The sequence below is a fragment of the Canis lupus genome, chromosome 22 (assembly GCF_011100685.1).
Source record: "Canis lupus familiaris isolate Mischka breed German Shepherd chromosome 22, alternate assembly UU_Cfam_GSD_1.0, whole genome shotgun sequence".
Classification (NCBI taxonomy): Eukaryota; Metazoa; Chordata; class Mammalia; order Carnivora; family Canidae; genus Canis; species Canis lupus.
In genome coordinates, this window is record NC_049243.1 from 22,385,009 (window position 1) to 22,403,706 (window position 18,698).

General features: G+C 35.1%; 1 long non-coding RNA gene across 1 annotated transcript in view; it reads left to right on the plus strand.

Annotated features, from left to right (window-relative positions):
• Positions 1-1,355: 1,355 nt before the first annotated feature.
• LOC111091645 overlaps positions 1,356-18,698 on the plus strand; it is a 54,469-nt gene continuing 37,126 nt past the window's right edge. Inside the window, exon 1 of the long non-coding RNA XR_005376358.1 lies at positions 1,356-1,640. This is a non-coding gene — a long non-coding RNA (uncharacterized LOC111091645). The remainder of the gene's footprint in view (positions 1,641-18,698) is intronic.

Genomic DNA, 18,698 nt, shown 5'->3' on the forward strand with positions numbered 1-18,698 from the left:
GGATGGCTTTATATTAATCCCTTTGAATGGCATAAAATGTAAATTCTAGTTTCAGTGGAAATTTGAAAACTAATAGAGAAAATATGATCAAAGGGAGGAAAAGAGGGGTATCTTTCTGATCGTCAGCTCGTTGTTGATATTTTATGTATCAGAAGTAGGTTAAAATCTCCTATTTTATCATTGTTCCTTGTTCAACAACAACAAAAAATGTCTTTTTCTTCCATAAATAAAATTAAGTATAATAAGATAATACTGATGTAAATCATTAAATTGTTAGGAACAATACATTCAATAATGAAATATAAAACATCTGTTCAAAAAAGGCTTTAGTCTCTCACACTGTTAGAATAATTAAGTTTATTTTGCTTCTGTGCATTAAAAGTAATGGACAATTACAAAGGCACTTTATCAAATAGAATTTCTATAACTTACCATAAAGATTTATGTCCATATATAATGTTCGCATACATAAATATTTCCCTTTGGAGTCAAGTAAATCTCACAGATGGAACAATCTACTCTTCCCGGTGTAGAATTATGTGAAGACAATTCTCTATTAGCATTACAGTTATGTTTGCTTACAAGAAGAATGGAAAATTATCTCAAGAGACTTTTGGTTTTTTAGACTTCCTTGGGTATTAATTCCTGTTCTTGGGACGCCTAGGTGGCTCAGCAGTTGAGCGTCTGCCTTTGGCTCAGGGTGTGATCCCGGGATCTGGAATCAAGTCCCACGTCAGACTTCCTCCATGGAGCCTTCTTCTCCCTTTGCCTGTGTCTCTGCCTCTCTCTCTGTGTCTCTCATGAATAAATAGATAAAATCTTAAAAAAAAAAATTCCTGTTCTTAAGACCTGTATTCCTCAATTACATCCAATCAGGATCTTATGTATTTTTTTAAAGATGCGTTATTTATTTATTTATTTATTTATTTATTTATGAGCGATAGAGATAGAGAGAGAGACAGAGACATAAGCAGAGGAAGAAACAGGCTCCCCACAGGGAACCCAATGTGGGACTCCATCCTGGGAATCCAGGATCATGCCCTGAGCCAAAGGCAGACGCTAAACCACTGAGCCACCCATGAGTTCCAGAGGATCTTATGTATTAAAAACACTTCAAGTCATTCAAAATAGTATTTATTTCAGTCATTTAAGATCCAAAACATATTATGGTTTTGGATAGGAACCAACACAAGAGCAATGACCCATGCTCTTATGTAATCCATTCTTTCTGAGTGCAATCAGGATTTAAGACTCTTTTTTAAGGAACAGAATATGGCAGAAATGATGAGATTCCAAGATTAGGTCATAAAAAGCTTCTGGCTTTTCTATTGGTTACAGTTTCTTAGTCTCTCTTGGATCACTAACCCTGGGAGAAGGCAGCTGCCTTGTCTGGAGGCAACTCTACAGAGAGAAGCCATGTTCAGACAATAACTACAAGAGCCTTAAGAGGAAGCTTCAGCCACTCCCAACACTTTTGACTTCAACCTCGTAAGACTCTAAGCCAAAAGCTCACACTGGACCATGGCCAGAATCCTGACCAGCAAAGACAAAAACTGTGAAATAATAAAACGTTCATTGCTTAGCAGCTATACTTGGAGGAAATTGCTATATGATGATATATAACTAATACAGATGTTCTAGTAAGTTTGTACATTTTTCTCTTGCTTCTGTGTAGACTCAGAGCTAACTTTTCATGGCTTATTTATCTGGAAATAAGCCACTTTGCATGTGGATGATATTATATACCTGAATCATGATATTTACAAAGGTAAATTCTTAAGCCGAATTAGCTACTTTCTTTTATCTGAACCCTACTGGATTTATGAAAACTAGAACAATACAACTGGGCATAACGCAATATAAATCATTTAGAAAAGCAATTACTATGAGACAACTAGAGAATATTCTTTCTGTGAAGCAAGGAGGGAAGAAGAAACCTACACTAATGCCACAGACTTTGTTTCAGAATAACTCAAATAGATTCTAAAATATGTTCTTATGTGTTTTATGTATGATGTAATGATCTCACTTATTCAGTGTTTCCTTCAGTTAGGAGTTTTTGTGCTTTACTTAAAGTTCTCTATTGCTTTAGGTCTACAACTTAAGACACCTAAATTATGTAATTTAAATGCCCTTGTATATGATCATTCTTGAATGATCATTTTAAAATGAAAAATCATGGGATCCCTGGGTGGCACAGCAGTTTGGCTCCTGCCTTTGGCCCGGAGCGCGATCCTGGAGACCCGGGATCGAATCCCACGTTGGGCTCCCTGCATGGAGCCTACTTCTCCCTCTGCCTGTGTCTCTGCCTCTCTGTCTCTCTCTGTGTGACTATCATGAAGAAATAAATAAAATCTTTTTAAAAAATAAAATAAAATAAAATGAAAAATCATCTGAGAAAAAGTTAATAATAACTCATTTTATTTGAAAATATGCAAAAATAAAAGTAAGACATACCAAAAAATCCACCTTGCTTTGCAGAGTAGATAAAATGCTCATGTGGATTAGCTAAGAGAGAAGGTCATTTGTCTATTAGTATACTAGATGTGGCAATTTTTTATTTGTAAGACAGAAATGACAACTCTTTACAAAATCTGCACTAAGATAACACACTAATGAAGGAAATGTATTGAGTTTAATGATGAAGCATGACCTTTATGAGCTTAACGGACAAAGCTGAACCCTGACATTAAGCTCCAAACCACTTGAATGTGTAAAACATGGTGTTCATATCTAATTTTGAATGAAATTTGGACTGCCCACAAATGCCTTACACTACTTCCTGAGCCTTTTCATCAACAGCTTGCTAGATTGCATCCAGTTCACCATCTGGAAGTGTCACTTGCTACAAAATAAACCTGCTCCCTGGATGACAGCAGGATACCTAAGCATCTGCTGTTTAATAAGCTACAGCAGAACATCCACCACCAGCACAGGAAGGGGCAATATTTCAAGGAAATGATGGAATCATCTAATATTAGCCCTTGAATGTGCCTTAGGGAATTATCTCATTTATCATTTTTAAGGTGTGTTCCATAAGGTACTAGAACTGTGGGATGATGAGAGGGATCCCATGTTTAAAAAAATAATAAAAAATCCTTGAACCCCAATTAAGTTTAGAAAATTGTGTGCTAATGACGAGAAGTCAGAAATGATAATAATTGATAATGTTTTAACTTAATAGTCTTAATGAGGAAATAAGACATGCAAATAAATAGATAAAGAAATAAGGCATGACATAGAAAACAAAATAACAAAAAAGTAGACCGTCAAGTAGAGGATGAAGCAAATGCAACAGAGTCTGGAAAACTGCCTGTGTAGAGTAACATGCACCAAGAAAGGAACATTATATTTTTTGTTAGTTCTTTAATATCTATTTCATCTTTGATAATTCTGCTGTTTTTTGTTTTATGATAGAAGATGACTGCTACTTCTTTTCTACCTTCCTATATTCTTTTCCTCCTTAATTTGCCTCTCAGATAAAAGGTCAACTTTAGACAGATGTTGGATTGAGTCCTAGATCTAGGTCTCATGATCTGGGAAAATTCTGATCAGGCTGACATTTTTAAATTTTCAACCATAAGCCTGATTCCCTAAGTTGTAAAATGGATCTGATTTTCCAATTCAGAGGTACTAGTCATATTTTTTGTTGCCTTTTCTTAAATTATGAGGTATTTCAAGCATACATAAAAGCAAAGGAGGACACATCATGAATACTTTCATGCCTACTACATGATCTAATATTCTACCATTTTGCCATGTTTAATTCAGATTTCTCCTTAAGAAATAAAACACTAACGTAATTTAAGTCCCATTTGTGCTTTTTCCTGATTCCATTTTTCTTTCCTTTCCAAAGAACACAGGGATAGAGTTTATGACCTTGTTTATGTTCAAATTAATACAAAATAACCACAGTCTTGTTGACTCCTTTCCCAAATTTCCCATCTCCTAGGATTCCATTTCCTTGGTTAGTCAGGTGCAAAAGAAATTCCTCTCTGACTCATGCAGAGCAGTTTAGTTTATACTGTTGCTTTTTCCTCACAATCTGAGCTTGAAATCTCTACTTTCCCTATATAGTTTCAGCAGTGTGATTTGTTCAGCAATGATTATTATATTTCAAGGAGGGATTCTGATGCCATGTTTTCAGCTAATACATTTGTGCAGCTCACTATAGTACTATGAGTATCTTCCTATTCCTAAAAAGTGTCAGCTCAGGATTCTCAAAGAGAAAAAGAAAGGTGCAAATTTGTGCCTATTGAAAGAAAGCAAGTGCCAACAGAGACTCAACAGAGAATGGGTTAGGGAAGCAAGAGTTCCATAAAAAATAGTCTATGGAGGGACTCAACTTTAAGCTATTGCAGACTCACAGAAAGAATTGTTTTCAATGGACGTATATATAAGGATGATTTCTGCCTTTGCCTAAAGTTCCCGTTTGGATGGCTGGAGGCAGAAACGTTGCTAATCTCAGACTACCTAACAGTCAGCCAGGTGACTGGTCTTGAAGACGATGAAACTGCATAGAAGTACTGCACATCTCCTAGGAGATGAAACCTCCACGGCTTTATAATAAGAAAGAAATGAAGAGCATTGCAATGTACCGAGGACAACAGTTAGAGGGAAATTTTCACTAATGAGAAATTGATTTAAAAAAGCAGCAGAGAGCCAGTTAAACAGGTGGGCTGAGCACATGCTTTTATTTCCATGTTCCCTGGAAACTCTGGCAATATAACAATGAAAGATTTTTAAAAATCATAAACACATACGCCCCAAGAAAAGAGAGTTAAGAAGATAATAGGACATATTTGTCAACAGAGGTTTTGAACCTAAAATGTGGGTAAAGCTCAGCAGAAATGAGAAAACTAATACCAAAGCTTTCAGGAAGATAGTCAAGATGTGGCTTAGTTAGGGAAAATCTCTGGAATGGGAGTGGGTTATAACAAAGAGGTGCTGCTGTGGTTGAAAGTCAGACTACTGTTTGAAAGGCTATCTTAAAAGATCTTATCCAAGATCCTCTCATGCATCCTGCAGAGTCAGACAACACTGATGAGAACTCTCTACATTTCCTCTCTGGAGATACTGAGACAGAGCAGTACACCCAGAAACAGCAGGGCTTAGTGGAAGTCTACTTACCTAACAGGGTACTTTGCACCACTTTCTTGACCTTGCTTCCGTACTGGAAGCAGTCATTTTGAGACTGGATAATTTCTCTGTGAAAAATGAAAAGCTGGAAAGAGGAAAGATCTACACACAGTCAAATAGGCTGATGGACCTTTGCCTGATCATTAGAGGGTAATGATCATCCATTAATGAACTCCAATGCATGGGATTATTTGTGCTTCAGTCTTAAATAGGAACTGAGAGCCAAGGAATGTGAAACATTTGTGAAGAACTGTTGATTTGAGAAATGGAGACCGGCACCAATGAAATGCCCAAAATGAGAGTCATGCAGCAGGTACATAATGGAAATGACTCATTGGAGCAGGCAGATTCCAGTGAAACTTTCTCTAAGAAAAAAAAAAAAAAAAAAAGAATAGAAATTTTGATGTGTTTGGCTGTATTAAAGGAGATATTTATTTGTATGGGAGAGTTTGGGGATGAATTAAGGAAAAGTATAAAAAATCCTCACCAATAAAAAATAACTATACTATTAATTATGAAGAGAAAAATTATACAAGAAAGGAAATATAATACTAATTAATAACATAATACTAATAAATAGTAGTCAACAATTAAAGGATAATGCTAATGGCCATCATGGAAAATAATATAACCAAAATTTTTGTTATAGTTAGATTGAGAAGATGAGGTTTCTGGTGGCTGTTTGAATTTAAAAGAGATAAACTCCCTAACATCTGTAGATAGAATTTAATAGATAATAATATATAAAAATTATCTTAAAGTATTAGGTAAATAGTATCTAAGACTTAAAAAATAAGAAATATGGATAAAATCATAGAACAAACAGTAAATATGAAATTTGCTACCTCTGGGGAATAGCCATGACAGATTAGTGTGAACCACAAATTTATTTTTTATAACAGTTTTCATAGATCTCTGTTATTAAGCCTATGGATATTTACTACTTTGATAAAAAAAAACATTTTTATAAAAAAGGAAAAAGAAAATACAAGGGCGGGATCCCTGGGTGGCACAGCGGTTTGGCGCCTGCCTTTGGCCCGGGGCGTGATCCTGGAGACCCAGAATAGAGTCCCACATCAGGCTCCCTCCATGGAGCCTGCTTCTCCCTCTGCCTATGTCTCTGCCTCTCTCTCTCTCTCTCTCTCTCTCTCTGTGACTATCATAAATAAATAAAAAAATTTAATAAAAAAAAAAAAGAAAATACAAGGGCTGTGCAGAGTGCTCTTTGGTAGAAGAATCATACACCAGGAAAAGTAAGATGTTTCTGCAGCTTCGCAGTGTATAAAATGAGGATTATAAGACTACTACTGAAGATTGTAGGTATTTTTCAAGCTACTCAGGAAAATACAGATTTTTGAAATTATTATTATAGAAAGGATGGAGAGGAGGGGCCAAGAGAGATGATAAGGTTCTCATGGACAAGAAATACCAACCTAAACTGTAACACTAGACATTTGATCAGTGTTGTTGTGGCATAGCAGAGAACTGCTGGCATTGCTGTCCATACACTTTGCTTCAGTTGAACTTTGGGATTGGAGATTGGGATATGGATTGTGAATGCTGATGCTTATCTGACTTGCCTCATGCCTGGGCACTTGTTTTTGGTGATAAAGGGAAATTGAGCAACAGTAAGTAGTAGGTACTCAGCTTCAAAGAAACCATATTGCCAAAGTAAAACAGCATGAGACACTAAGTAGCCAAACAAAGTGTTACTGTTCTTTGATATGAAAAACCAAGTGAATCATTTGTTCTTAGTCACACTAGCATGGATGCTCTAACAATTCTTTTTTTAAGAGTTCATGGTAACTAATATGAAACCTCTATTGCAGATTATTTGAAACAGTCTTGCAAGGGCCCAAATAGCTGTCATTCCAAAGTGTGGCTTCTTTCTTTCACAACTCAATATTTTACATGTTTATAAAGTGCAAAGATTAAAAGTATTCCTTTTCAGATACGTAAATAGCCAGATGGAATGGATACAGTCTACGGACAATGTTTAATTTTCAAATATTGAGGGGGGGAACCACCTTAGTGTACCTTTTTCTGAAAAGGTACATATTTTAGTAAATGTGCTCAACTTTCCAAGAGTATCTTCAAATATGGTATTATTTGAAGAGTTAAGCTAAGACCTCTCAAATTCAGTATCCTACAGGGTGCAAGAGTAGCATTCAGAATCATAATGCCACTTATCAATTGATAACTCTAATGGAAATTCATTATTCTTTAATAAATTAAAACTTAATTCCTAAAGGTTGTCAATATGAAGAGCAGTGGTTGAATGTCATACTCCTGACTCTTGTCACCTGTATTCTTTTGACAAGCTTTCACTAATTTTTCTAACAACACTAGAATGACCCCACTGAGTTATGGGTCCTAAATCCTTGAAACACTGGTGAGATCTAACTAGAGCTTTTAATCATGATTTTACGGTCATGTTTTTGTGAAGCCAATACATCATCTAGTTATACACAATCCTTTTTTGAATAATGTACTCTGTTTAAGACAGAACTTTTTAATGAATCAAAAATAAATAATGTTATCTTTTCAAATTCCTATTGTCCCTCTTAAATGTCACAATTGCAATTTGAGCTTATACCTAGTTCAATTTCAGGGTAAAAGAGATTTTTGTGAATCACCTCAGACAATTGACAATCATCAGAGCAATGTGACCACGTTTCTACTATGTGTATATGTGTAAACCTCATTATATAAGTATCCTTAATCCTCAATATATGATTTCCAATAGTATGAAACAGTAGCATGATTCTGTCTGCACTTCTTATTTGGCTAAATTCTTGTTTTGTTTTGTTTTTTAATTATAATTGATTTAAATATTGTTGAAAATTAAATAGCCTTCTCTCAATTCTGCCAAATCCTTTTTTTTGAGATAGCTGTTGGCATCTGTGTCATAGTTCTTCATCATGTATGAATCCATTCCCTGTGAAGTCCAGATTTTGAAAAGATTTATTCTATACTGAGAAATTTGGCAATTTCTACCAACTTTGATTACATTGCCTGGTGTGTGACAGGCAATTTTCTGTGTATGATTTTTTCCCCCAATGCTGGATTATAGTGCTATCATTTTAAAGACATCTTAAGGGATGTTTAGGGATCTGAATTTAGTTTAAAATTCAACCCTCTGTTGTGTTGTACAGGCAAATAAACAACTAAGTTGACCCCCCCCCCAAAAAAAAAAGAGATGAAATCTATTGCTAGGTTTGCACCTGGATAGATAGTTAAACTGCTAGTAAATCCCAACCTCTGAATCTGTATCTGGCATATTTCTCGATTACAAGTTACATACAAATGCCAGAAATTACAGTTTAGAATGTGAGGGTGGGGGTGGTGAAATGGTTTTAACAGCAATGCTTAGATGTAAGAAGGGGCAATTAACACAAATAGTCTTGCGCTACTAGGTATTATAACTTCACTGGCAATTCAAGAAAAACTATGTAGGAATTGTTTAAAGGGCTAGTCTATTTTGGAGTGAATACTGATTGAAGATCCATTTGCATATCAAGGATAAGAAACTTTTTGTGTTGTGCTGGTGTTTTTGAGGGGTGTTATTGTGATAAAATTTGAGCAGCAGGAAGGCCTCTAAAAATCCAGGATACCCCTTAGAACTTATGTTCTACCCTTTAGAACATAAATACCACACAAGTTTTTTTTTTTACTGTAACTAAATGCATTTATATTTTATTACCTATGTCAGATCTTAAAAAGTGAGTTCTTTTAAATTATACGGCTTTTATATTTTTGTTTCGTTTCTCTTTTTTTTGTATTTTTTTTTTAATTGGAGTTCGATACCACACAAGTTTTAAGTTAATTCATCTTTCTCTTAAAACCCACTACTTCTCTTCATAGCTTGACTTCATTAGACTGGGATCATCTTTATCTTTCCACCTTAAAGTATACACAAACCTGTTTAGAATCTCTATTTTTTTCCAGCTTTATTGAGATATGATTGACATAAACATTGTGAGAGTTTCAGGTGCACAATGTAATGATTTGATACAGTTATATATTGTGAGCTAATTACCACAGCAATAGAGTTAGTTCATAGGTCCATCACCTCACTTAATTAACATGTTTTTTTTTTTTTTTTTGGTAAGTACATTTAAGATCTACTCCTTTAGCAACTTTGAAGTATACAATGTACTATTGTTAAGTATAATCATCATGCTGAACGTTAGATCCCCAGAATTTAATCATCTTTCAACTAGAAGTTGACCCACTTTGACCCACACCTCCCAATTTCCCCAATACCCCAGCTCCTGGCAACCACCATACTACTCTGTTTCTGTGAGTTCAGTTCTTTAGATCCCCCATATAAGTGAGTATCATATAGTATCTGACTTTCTCTGTCAGGCTGATTTCACCTAAGACAATACCCTTAAGGTCCCTCCATGTCTTCACAAATGTCAGGATTTCCCTCTTTCCCCTTGCTAAACAATATTCCATGTTACATATACTTCATATCTTCTTATGCATTCATCCATTGACGGCCGCTCCTGTTGTTTTCATAGCTTGGCCCTTGTGAATAATGCTGCAGATGAACATGACAGTGCAGGTATCTATGAAAGATCCTGGTTTCCTTTCCTTTAGATATATACCCAGAAGTGAGGCTGCTGGATCATATGGTAGATCTTGTTTTATTTTTTTCACGGATTTTCATACTATTTTCTATAATGGCTGCCCATTCGCACCAACAGCGCACTAGGATTCCCTACTTTCCACATCTTCACCAACACTTGTTGTCTTCTGTCTTTTTGGTCAGAAGTCCAAAGCTGTTTCACTGGGTAAGAATCTAGGTACCAGCAGGGCTGTGTACCCTCTAGAGGGTTTAAGGGAGAAAATGTTTCCTTGCCTTTTCCAGCTTCTAGGGTAGTACTCCTTGACTCATGCCTCTTTCGCCATCTTTCAATTCAGCAGCATAACATCTTCCAGTATCTATTTTGTCTTCACATCCCATTTTCTCATTCTTCTCTCCCTCTGCCTCTTTTTTATGTAGATGCAAGTGATTACACTTAAATCTCATCCAAATAAGCCAGGATAGTCTCCCCATTTCAAGATCCTGTCAAGATGTTTTTTTCCAAATAAGGTAATATTTACAGGTTCTGAGGATTATGACAATATATTTGGGGACCATTATTCAGCCTACTACAGTAGGTGTCAAATGAAACTTTTACTGATTCTGATTTATTTATTTGTAGTTACTAGTATTGATTCTGTTTCCCTGGAATTGTGCAAAGCAGATGGATCAGTCTATCTATCTATCTATCTATCTATCTATCTATCTATCTATCTATCATCTATCTATCGTTTATCTATATCTATCTCATATATCTCTAATATACTTTAAAAATATATGATACAAGTTAAGATGATATAATTGATTATACAAAATTCTATCTTATGTGTCCTATGAGAATTTCCCCCAAGTGTCTTGATAGTGAAAGATCTGACGATGAAACTCACTCTACGTACTTTGTAATTCTTATTTTCCCAGGAAACTCTTTAAAGGCAGAAACTATGCTCATGATATTTTTCTAAACCTCCTATGTAATACCGAGCAAATATAATTATAGATTATCAATATTTTAAAATTGATTAGACCAAGTGAATTTAATTCGATGAATTCCAGTTTCAGAACTTTATAGAATAAAGTTGTTCCATGGCTTGATGGAAAAAAATTCCTTTTCCCTAGAATAGATTCATGAGGATGCCATAAATATTTTATTGTTGCTGTTTATCTGTTAATCTGCTTTTTCTCCACTGGAAGGAGGCCAGGAAGGCTGTATTTTGAAAAACATTAATAGAAGAGAGACTGAGTGTCCCAGTGAAGAGATTGCTTTAACAGGGTACAATTCCTACGCACATTGTCTTGTGAGAAAAGTCATTGTCTACACTGAAGGTGATATCTGCACCTTAGCTCATTCAGGACCACCAAGATGCACAGCTCAGAGGGTATGATTTCCAGTTGTATTCCTTTTTCCATGTCAGTGGTGCTCCCCTAGAGTTGTGTGGTACATCTGTATACAATGAGTTCACAAAATAGACTCGGCTGGAAATTCATTTAATCTCTCTCTTTGTTCTGAAGAAACATTTGATACTACTTTATATGAAGCAAAGAGGGATAATCTGTATTATGGGAAAGTATTGTAAGGAAAGCCAGGATGATCTAACAATTCTTCCTATTGAAGGCTATTAATAATGTTCCACAAATATCAAATAGCAGGCCTTAAAGGAATAAGGAATAAGAAGGAATAAACAGGAACTTTTCTGCTTGTAGAAAATTGGTCCTGATATTATTGTATGCTATTCATTATTAGGCATCCTCAGCATTTCTCTAAGACCTATATCATATGCCAGACACAATGGTGAAATCGATACATTAATATTTGCAGAAAGGTATATAAAACCTGGTTTTCGGGGATCCCTGGGTGGCGCAGCGGTTTGGCGCCTGCCTTTGGCCCAGGGCGCGATCCTGGAGACCCGGGATCGAATCCCACGTCGGGCTCCCGGTGCATGGAGCCTGCTTTTCCCTCTGCCTGTGTCTCTGCCTCTCTCTCTCTCTCTCTGTGACTATCATAAATAAATAAAAATTAAATTAAAACAAAACAAAACAAAAAAAACCTGGTTTTCAGGTAAGTTATTGAAAGACCACTTCATATAGACTATGCCACTTATAATATAGTCTAATCAAGAAAACACTTTGGCATTTTAATTTTTTTCCATCTCTTGAATCTAAATAAGATTGTTATATGCACTATTCAACAAATATTTACTGAGTACTTAGCAAGTTCCCATGTCACTTTTCCCCAAATAAAACACTAGTTCATTCTTTAATTCAAGTAACATTATGAAGTGGATTCTTTTATATTTTAATAACATTAGTAGCTTGTGTTTGTCATTAGTGTAGTTGTCTGATGTCTTTGAATGTTAAAATGGCACTGGCTTTAGACAGTTCCTCAGGGCAGGGACTGTGTCTGCTTAAATTGCTTTGTGCAGAACACAGGTGGCTGAGTAATAAACACTTTTTGCTGATGCAATGTCTTGTGTTGAAGACAAAGCCTCTGATTACTTAGTGTTTTGAAATTAGTTTTTAAAGATGCATCAGGAATCCAATTAGTGTATAATGTGTGCCTGACACTGAAATGGCTTTGGAACAGATTAACAAGACCACACCACCCTCATCACAAAAGTTTATATTTTAAAACCAATACTACGGGAGGAAACAAATGTGGACATTGAATAAGTAGATATTATTTTTAAAAACCTTAATAGAATGCCTAACTTTGTACAAAACAAACATGTGTATTTGTGTGTACATGTGTGTGCATTTTTCTTCATCTCTCCATTATGAGTGTTAGAAGTAGATCAATGACACTGTTACAAGAATGATCAGAAATGAAGTGGCATTAGTTTGGCAAAGAATTCTTGTTTGATTCTGATGTGTTCAATACAATTTTTTTTTTCTCTCATTTGGTGTAATGTTCTGTTTAGAAGGATAAAAGTATTCTTTTGGGGACATCTGCAACTCCAGGCCCCCTTTCTCATCTCTTGAGAGGCCTTTGGGGTCCAGACAAGATATGATGGGCACAGTTCATCCTTGACCTTTAACTGCTACGGGTACTCTGGCCTAATCTTTTCTTACTTCTGGTCTAGCCTTTTCCCGTAGCTTCCATATGGATCATAGGCTCCTGTTCTTCTTGTGGTTAATATTGTTTTTCCAATCCACTCTCCCTTAATGGTGCCAAAGTAATCATTCTACAGATTAAGTGATCATATTGCACAACTGTCTAAAATCATTCAATGGTTTGTCTTTTTCTAACTGGCAACTCTGTAAAGGCACATACATTTCTCACATTTCCAACCCAAGTCTGAAGTATAGTAACACTCAATACTTGTTCATTCATCCCCTGACTGATTGACCTGATAACCATCTTGGTCTTTCACTTTGACTCGGTCTTATCCCAGATTTTCATTTAATTTTTCTGCTTATTTAAATGCTTGTTCTACCCTTACCATAGTGATTCTCATTTTCATTCTTTTTTCCCTCTTGCTCAGCATCACCAAATTTACTCAAGCTCATCAATTTACAGGTTTTTGGCCATGCAAGTTACCTGGTTACCCTAACCGTGTACCAGATTTGACTCAGTACATTTTTTCCCTTGCGTTCATTTTCTTGTCACTTCTATGACAAATTACACATACTTAGTGGCTTAAAATAGTACAAATATATTGTATCAGTTCTGGAGGCTAGAAGTTCAAAATAAGCCCTACAGGGGCATCAAGGTATTGGCAGTGCTTATTCCTGCTGGAGCCTCCATGAGAGAACCTGTCCTTAGTTCTTCCTGATTTTAGAGGTTGCTGACATTCTTTGGCTCATGGCTGCTTCACTAATGTCTGCTTCTGTCTTCACATTGCCTTCTTTCTATAGTCAAATCTTCCTCTGCCTCCTTCTTGTGCAGACCCTTGTGATTACACAGGGCCCATTAGGATAATCAAGAATAACCTCTCTCCCCATCTCGATATCCTAAAATTAATCACATTTACCTGTCCCTTTTACTATGTAAGGTAATCTATGCACAGATTCCAGGGATTTAGACGTTGCCATCATTGGGGGAGTCATTTCAGCATTCTTTATTGCCTTTCTCAAAACAGATTTGGAAGCCGCCAGAGGTGCCAAAAATGATTCCTTTATGTCCTCCTATATGACATATTTCCATTTGGTTCCTTTGCTGATTTATTCATATTTTTAAAGATAGTATGGTCATCATACGAATTTCAAGAAACACAGAAGATCATAATATATAAAATGTTTTTCTGGCTCCTGTTTCTCGGCAATAACCAATATTAAAAGTTTGGTGTGGATTATTCCATTCCTGAGTAAATGTACACACAGAGAAAGGAAGAAAAATGAATGCACATCCTATGTAGTCTACATATTTACAACTTCAGATGACTGATAAAAGATCAGATATTATTCTACATCTTGCTTTTTTTCAACTAATAATATACATAGAATGGACTTTCATGTCAGTACATGTATATTTACTCCTTGCTTCTGTTTAGAAGGAGATTACATTGAAAGAACATGTTTATTTCAGGATAACTAACATATTTGTATTATTGGTTCTCCCTTTCCAGTAATATAGTACATTTTATTAGGCCATTTAAATTAATACTTCTTTACTATTTGTTATTTTGTTCATTTACATGTTTCTCTAATTTCTGAAATTCATTCCCAAGTATCCAATCGTTTTTTTTTTCTTTTAAATTGTGTGTGTGTGTGTGTGTGTGTGTGTGAGTGAGTGAATGAGTTCCTAACTGATTATTGCTGGCATTTGAGAAAGCTATTACTTTGGTATGTTTTCTTGTATCTGGCTATTTCACTGAATACTCATTAGTTTTATTAGTTTTTAAGTGGTCCTTTTGCATTTACCAAGAATAGAAATATATTATGTGCAACTAATGACAATTTAGTTTTTTCCTTCTTGGTTCACCAATTTAAAAGTTTGCCAGCTTTCTCTCTCTAATTACCCTCTAGATGCTCCAGCTTCAGGCACTTGTGTATGCAGGTAAAGATGGCCAAGTAGCCACAGATCAGCTTCTTATAATAATCAGCTATTTTGACATCTATTATGAGGAGAAGACAGGGAATAGTAAATACTTGAGGCCAATATGAGAATAAACCAAAAATATTGTATTTTAGTAGGAGGCTACAAGTTTCCGAGTTTTAATTTCAGGACATCATGAAGATAGTGAAAGGTTCAAAAAGAACAGAGTGGAAATCGCATTGGGATTGTTTCAAACTCGGCATGTTCTTTCTATTGTGTGTCCTCACGGTATGTCACTTAAATGTTGCTCCTGTTATTTTACTTATCTTATGGCTAATAAACATGAAAGTAGAATACATGGTAGAAACTAGGTGAACGATGCTTTTGTTAATAAGGCTTATTTCTATCTAGGAGTATTATATGCAAAGCAATTGTTTTCTGCCGTGTAAAACAATATGCTGTTTCTAGTGCTGATGTTAAGGACTAAAAACACAGAGAAAGGTGTGTACTAAAAATGAAGCAAACCTAACGACAAGAACTGGGATGCAAAATTTTCAAGCGAATCTATTGTTTTGAACGGGAGCAAGCATATAATAAACATCACTGTCCAAGCCAAAGCACTTGGTGAAGAGTAAACTACAAGACACTGGGAGAATGGCATATAGGTTCCAAGAGTATTCAGATTCCTTTCAAAAACAGGCATAATATTCAGCTTCGCTACATTTTTTCTATTCATCTTTAGTAGTTTTGAAGCATGCTTGTTATAAATATGTGTGCATGTATTTAGATATATTCTTGAGTTCCCTAACTGTGCTATTACCAGGAGAGAGCTGCAAATTCATTGAAATATTCTGGACTCACTATCATAAAAATCAGTTACAAATGTTGCTCTAATGTTGACTTACTTAATCTTCATAAATAATGTATCCATTTTACCCAGCTATTGCTAAATCATTTAAGAACAAATTGCCAGTGTGAAAAGAGTTACACCATTACTATCCTTTCAAAAAATTATCTGCATTCATTTTATCTTTAAAAATATTTTATGAAATATTTTAAACATATAAAAAAGTTTAAAGAATAATTCTGCAGACATCAGTGTAAACATACACATACATTTCTTAACATTTTGCCATAGTTGCTTGTTTTTTTTTTAAGAAACGAAATACAACAGATGCAATTGAAACCGCTTTGTACTTTTTTCAATCACCTTTTCTTCCATCTTCATCTCAAGTTAATCAAGATCATGAAGTTGCTAAACAAACTACATCCACACATTTTAAAATATTTTAATAAGTCTGTATGTATCCATATAAAATGTACTGTTTTGTACTTTAAAAAATGGGGCACCTGGGTGGCTCAATCAGTTGAGTGTCTGACTCTTGATTCCGGCTTACATCATGATCTCAGGGGCCTGAGGCTGAGTCCTGCATTTGGGCTCTGTGGCCAGTGGGGAGTCTGTATGGGATTTTCTCCCTTGCAACCCCCCTCAAATGAATAAATAAATCCTTAATATATACATATATATATACAAATTATGCCATGCTATTGATTTAGTTTTGCAACGTATCTTTTAAAATCAATGTTATGCTTCTGATATTTGTCCAAATTAATACCAATCTAGTCACTCATTTCAACTGCCCTGTAAATCATTCTATTAAATAAATACATTTATATTCAATATTTATTTCAATATTCTGAATTCTTAATATATTCAATATTCTGTTATTAATGGGCATTTAGTTTATTTCCATGTTTCCCTGTAAGATGCAATGCACATTGTTACACGTGCAGTGGTTTCTCTAGAGTGGTGCTTCTCAAATGTTAATTTGCATGTGGATCCACCTGGGATTCCTGTTAAAATTCACATACTGATTCAGTAGATATGGGATGGAGCCTGAGATTATAAATTTCTAACAAATTCCAAAGTGATGCCTCTGCTGCTTGTTCATGGAAAACAGAACAGAATACACTGAGTAGCAAAGCACTAGGATATAGAGTTATATATATATATAGGATGTATAGTTATATATATATATAACATATATATGTGTGTGTGTGTACACATATTCTCTCTCTATATTACATATATTATATATATTATATCCTATATATATCCTGTGTGTGTGTGTGTACATGCATGCCCGTGCACCTATGAAGTACATATTGCAAACTGGCTCATTCAACGTTACTTAAACCACTTTTACATTTGGCTACCTCAACTTTAGAGTTTGTAAAGCAAACTGGATCCTGTATTCTGGATCCCCATCTCTTTTTCAGCTAGAGGTAGCCAATACGTTGTCAGTGCTGACTCAGTCATCTCTAACCTTTTCTTTGCCTGGGACTGTGGTGATTCTGGAGGTGCAGCAGCCACACATTAAGGAAAACAGAGTGATAAAATAGGTCTGGTTCCTTCAGGGCATGGTTAGCCATTGTTTCAGCGCTGGGATACCTGTCTGGATAATTTTTATTTTAATGCATGAGACAAACCTCTTCCTTGATTAAACCACTGTAATCTAGTTTACAGTTACTTATATGTGAACATCATTCTAAATGATACAATGTCTCTTAAACTTTTCTGGATATTGCCAAATTACTTTCCCAAGCGCTGCTGGCTGCTGTTATTTTACACTTCATCAGAAGTACGAGACAATTCCTAATTGTATTTTTTCCCCATCTTTGACAGTTCTTGACATTATCAAGTATCTAGAATTTCTTTCCATTATAATAATTATGAAAATGGTAAGTCAGTCGGAGAAGGACAAACATTATATGTTCTCATTCATTTGGGGAATATAAATAATAGTGAAAGGGAATATAAGGGAAGGGGGAAGAAATGTGAGGGAAATATCAGAAAGGGAGACAGAACGTAAAGACTGCTAACTCTGGGAAACGAACTAGGGGTGTGGAAGGGGAGGAGGGCGGGGGGTGGGAGTGAATGGGTGACGGGCACTGGGGGTTATTCTGTATGTTAGTAAATTGAACACCAATAAAAAATAAATTAAAAAAAAAGAAAATGGCATCTAATTGTGTTTTAACTTTCATTTCTGTGGACACTAGTGGCATAATATTTTTTTGTGTGTGTTCACTCTTTGTTTAGATTTCCTTCTGTGTGAATTGTTTTTTTTTTTTTTTGAATTGTTTTTATTGTTGTCAATTTTCCTATTGGGTTATATGTCATCTTATTATTGATTTATTATTATTGGAGAAGTTCTTAATAAGTAATTCAAACTTTTGTTTTGTTATCTAGGCCTTGTAAGTGTTTTCTTTCAGATTGTAGCTTTTCTTTTCGCCTTGTTTTTGGTATCTTTATTTAGACAAAATGTAAGTCAATTATAGTCAAATTTATAAATATTTCCTTGTACATTTTGTGCTCTTTGTTTCTTCTTTAATATCCCTGAGGTCATATGTTCTTTTTAAAAAACTTATGAATGAATAAATTAATTTCTAAGTGAAATAAGTCAGAGAAAAACAAATACTACATGATACCACTTATATACAGAATGTAAAAAGGGTCACGTTTTCTTATACTTTCTTTTAAAATTTGAACATTTTGTTTTTCTCATTTAAATCGCAATCTACCTGGAATGGATTTTTGTCACACAGTAGGAGGAAAGAATCCAAGTTTATATGCATGTGAACAATGAGTTATCTTAAGTCTACTAAACAGAAAGTTCATTCTTTACTGCTTTTGTAAAGTCAAATCTGTCATTTCACATGTTGCCATTCTATTTTGTCGATCTATATTAATGATACACTGTCTTAATATGTGCTAGAGTGAGTCTTCCCAAATTTGTTCTTCAAAATCTACTTCACTATTCTTGCCCTTTTGTTTCCCAAGTAGATCTCCTGCAGTAATGTTTAAAGGGGCCAATCCTACTCCCACCCATGATTCCTAGATCCAAGCATTCCAGTTTCTCAGGACCTATCATCATATGTAAGTTTGTCATTCAAAGCAAATGAGAAAATTGCAACTCAACACAGAAGAGATGTTAA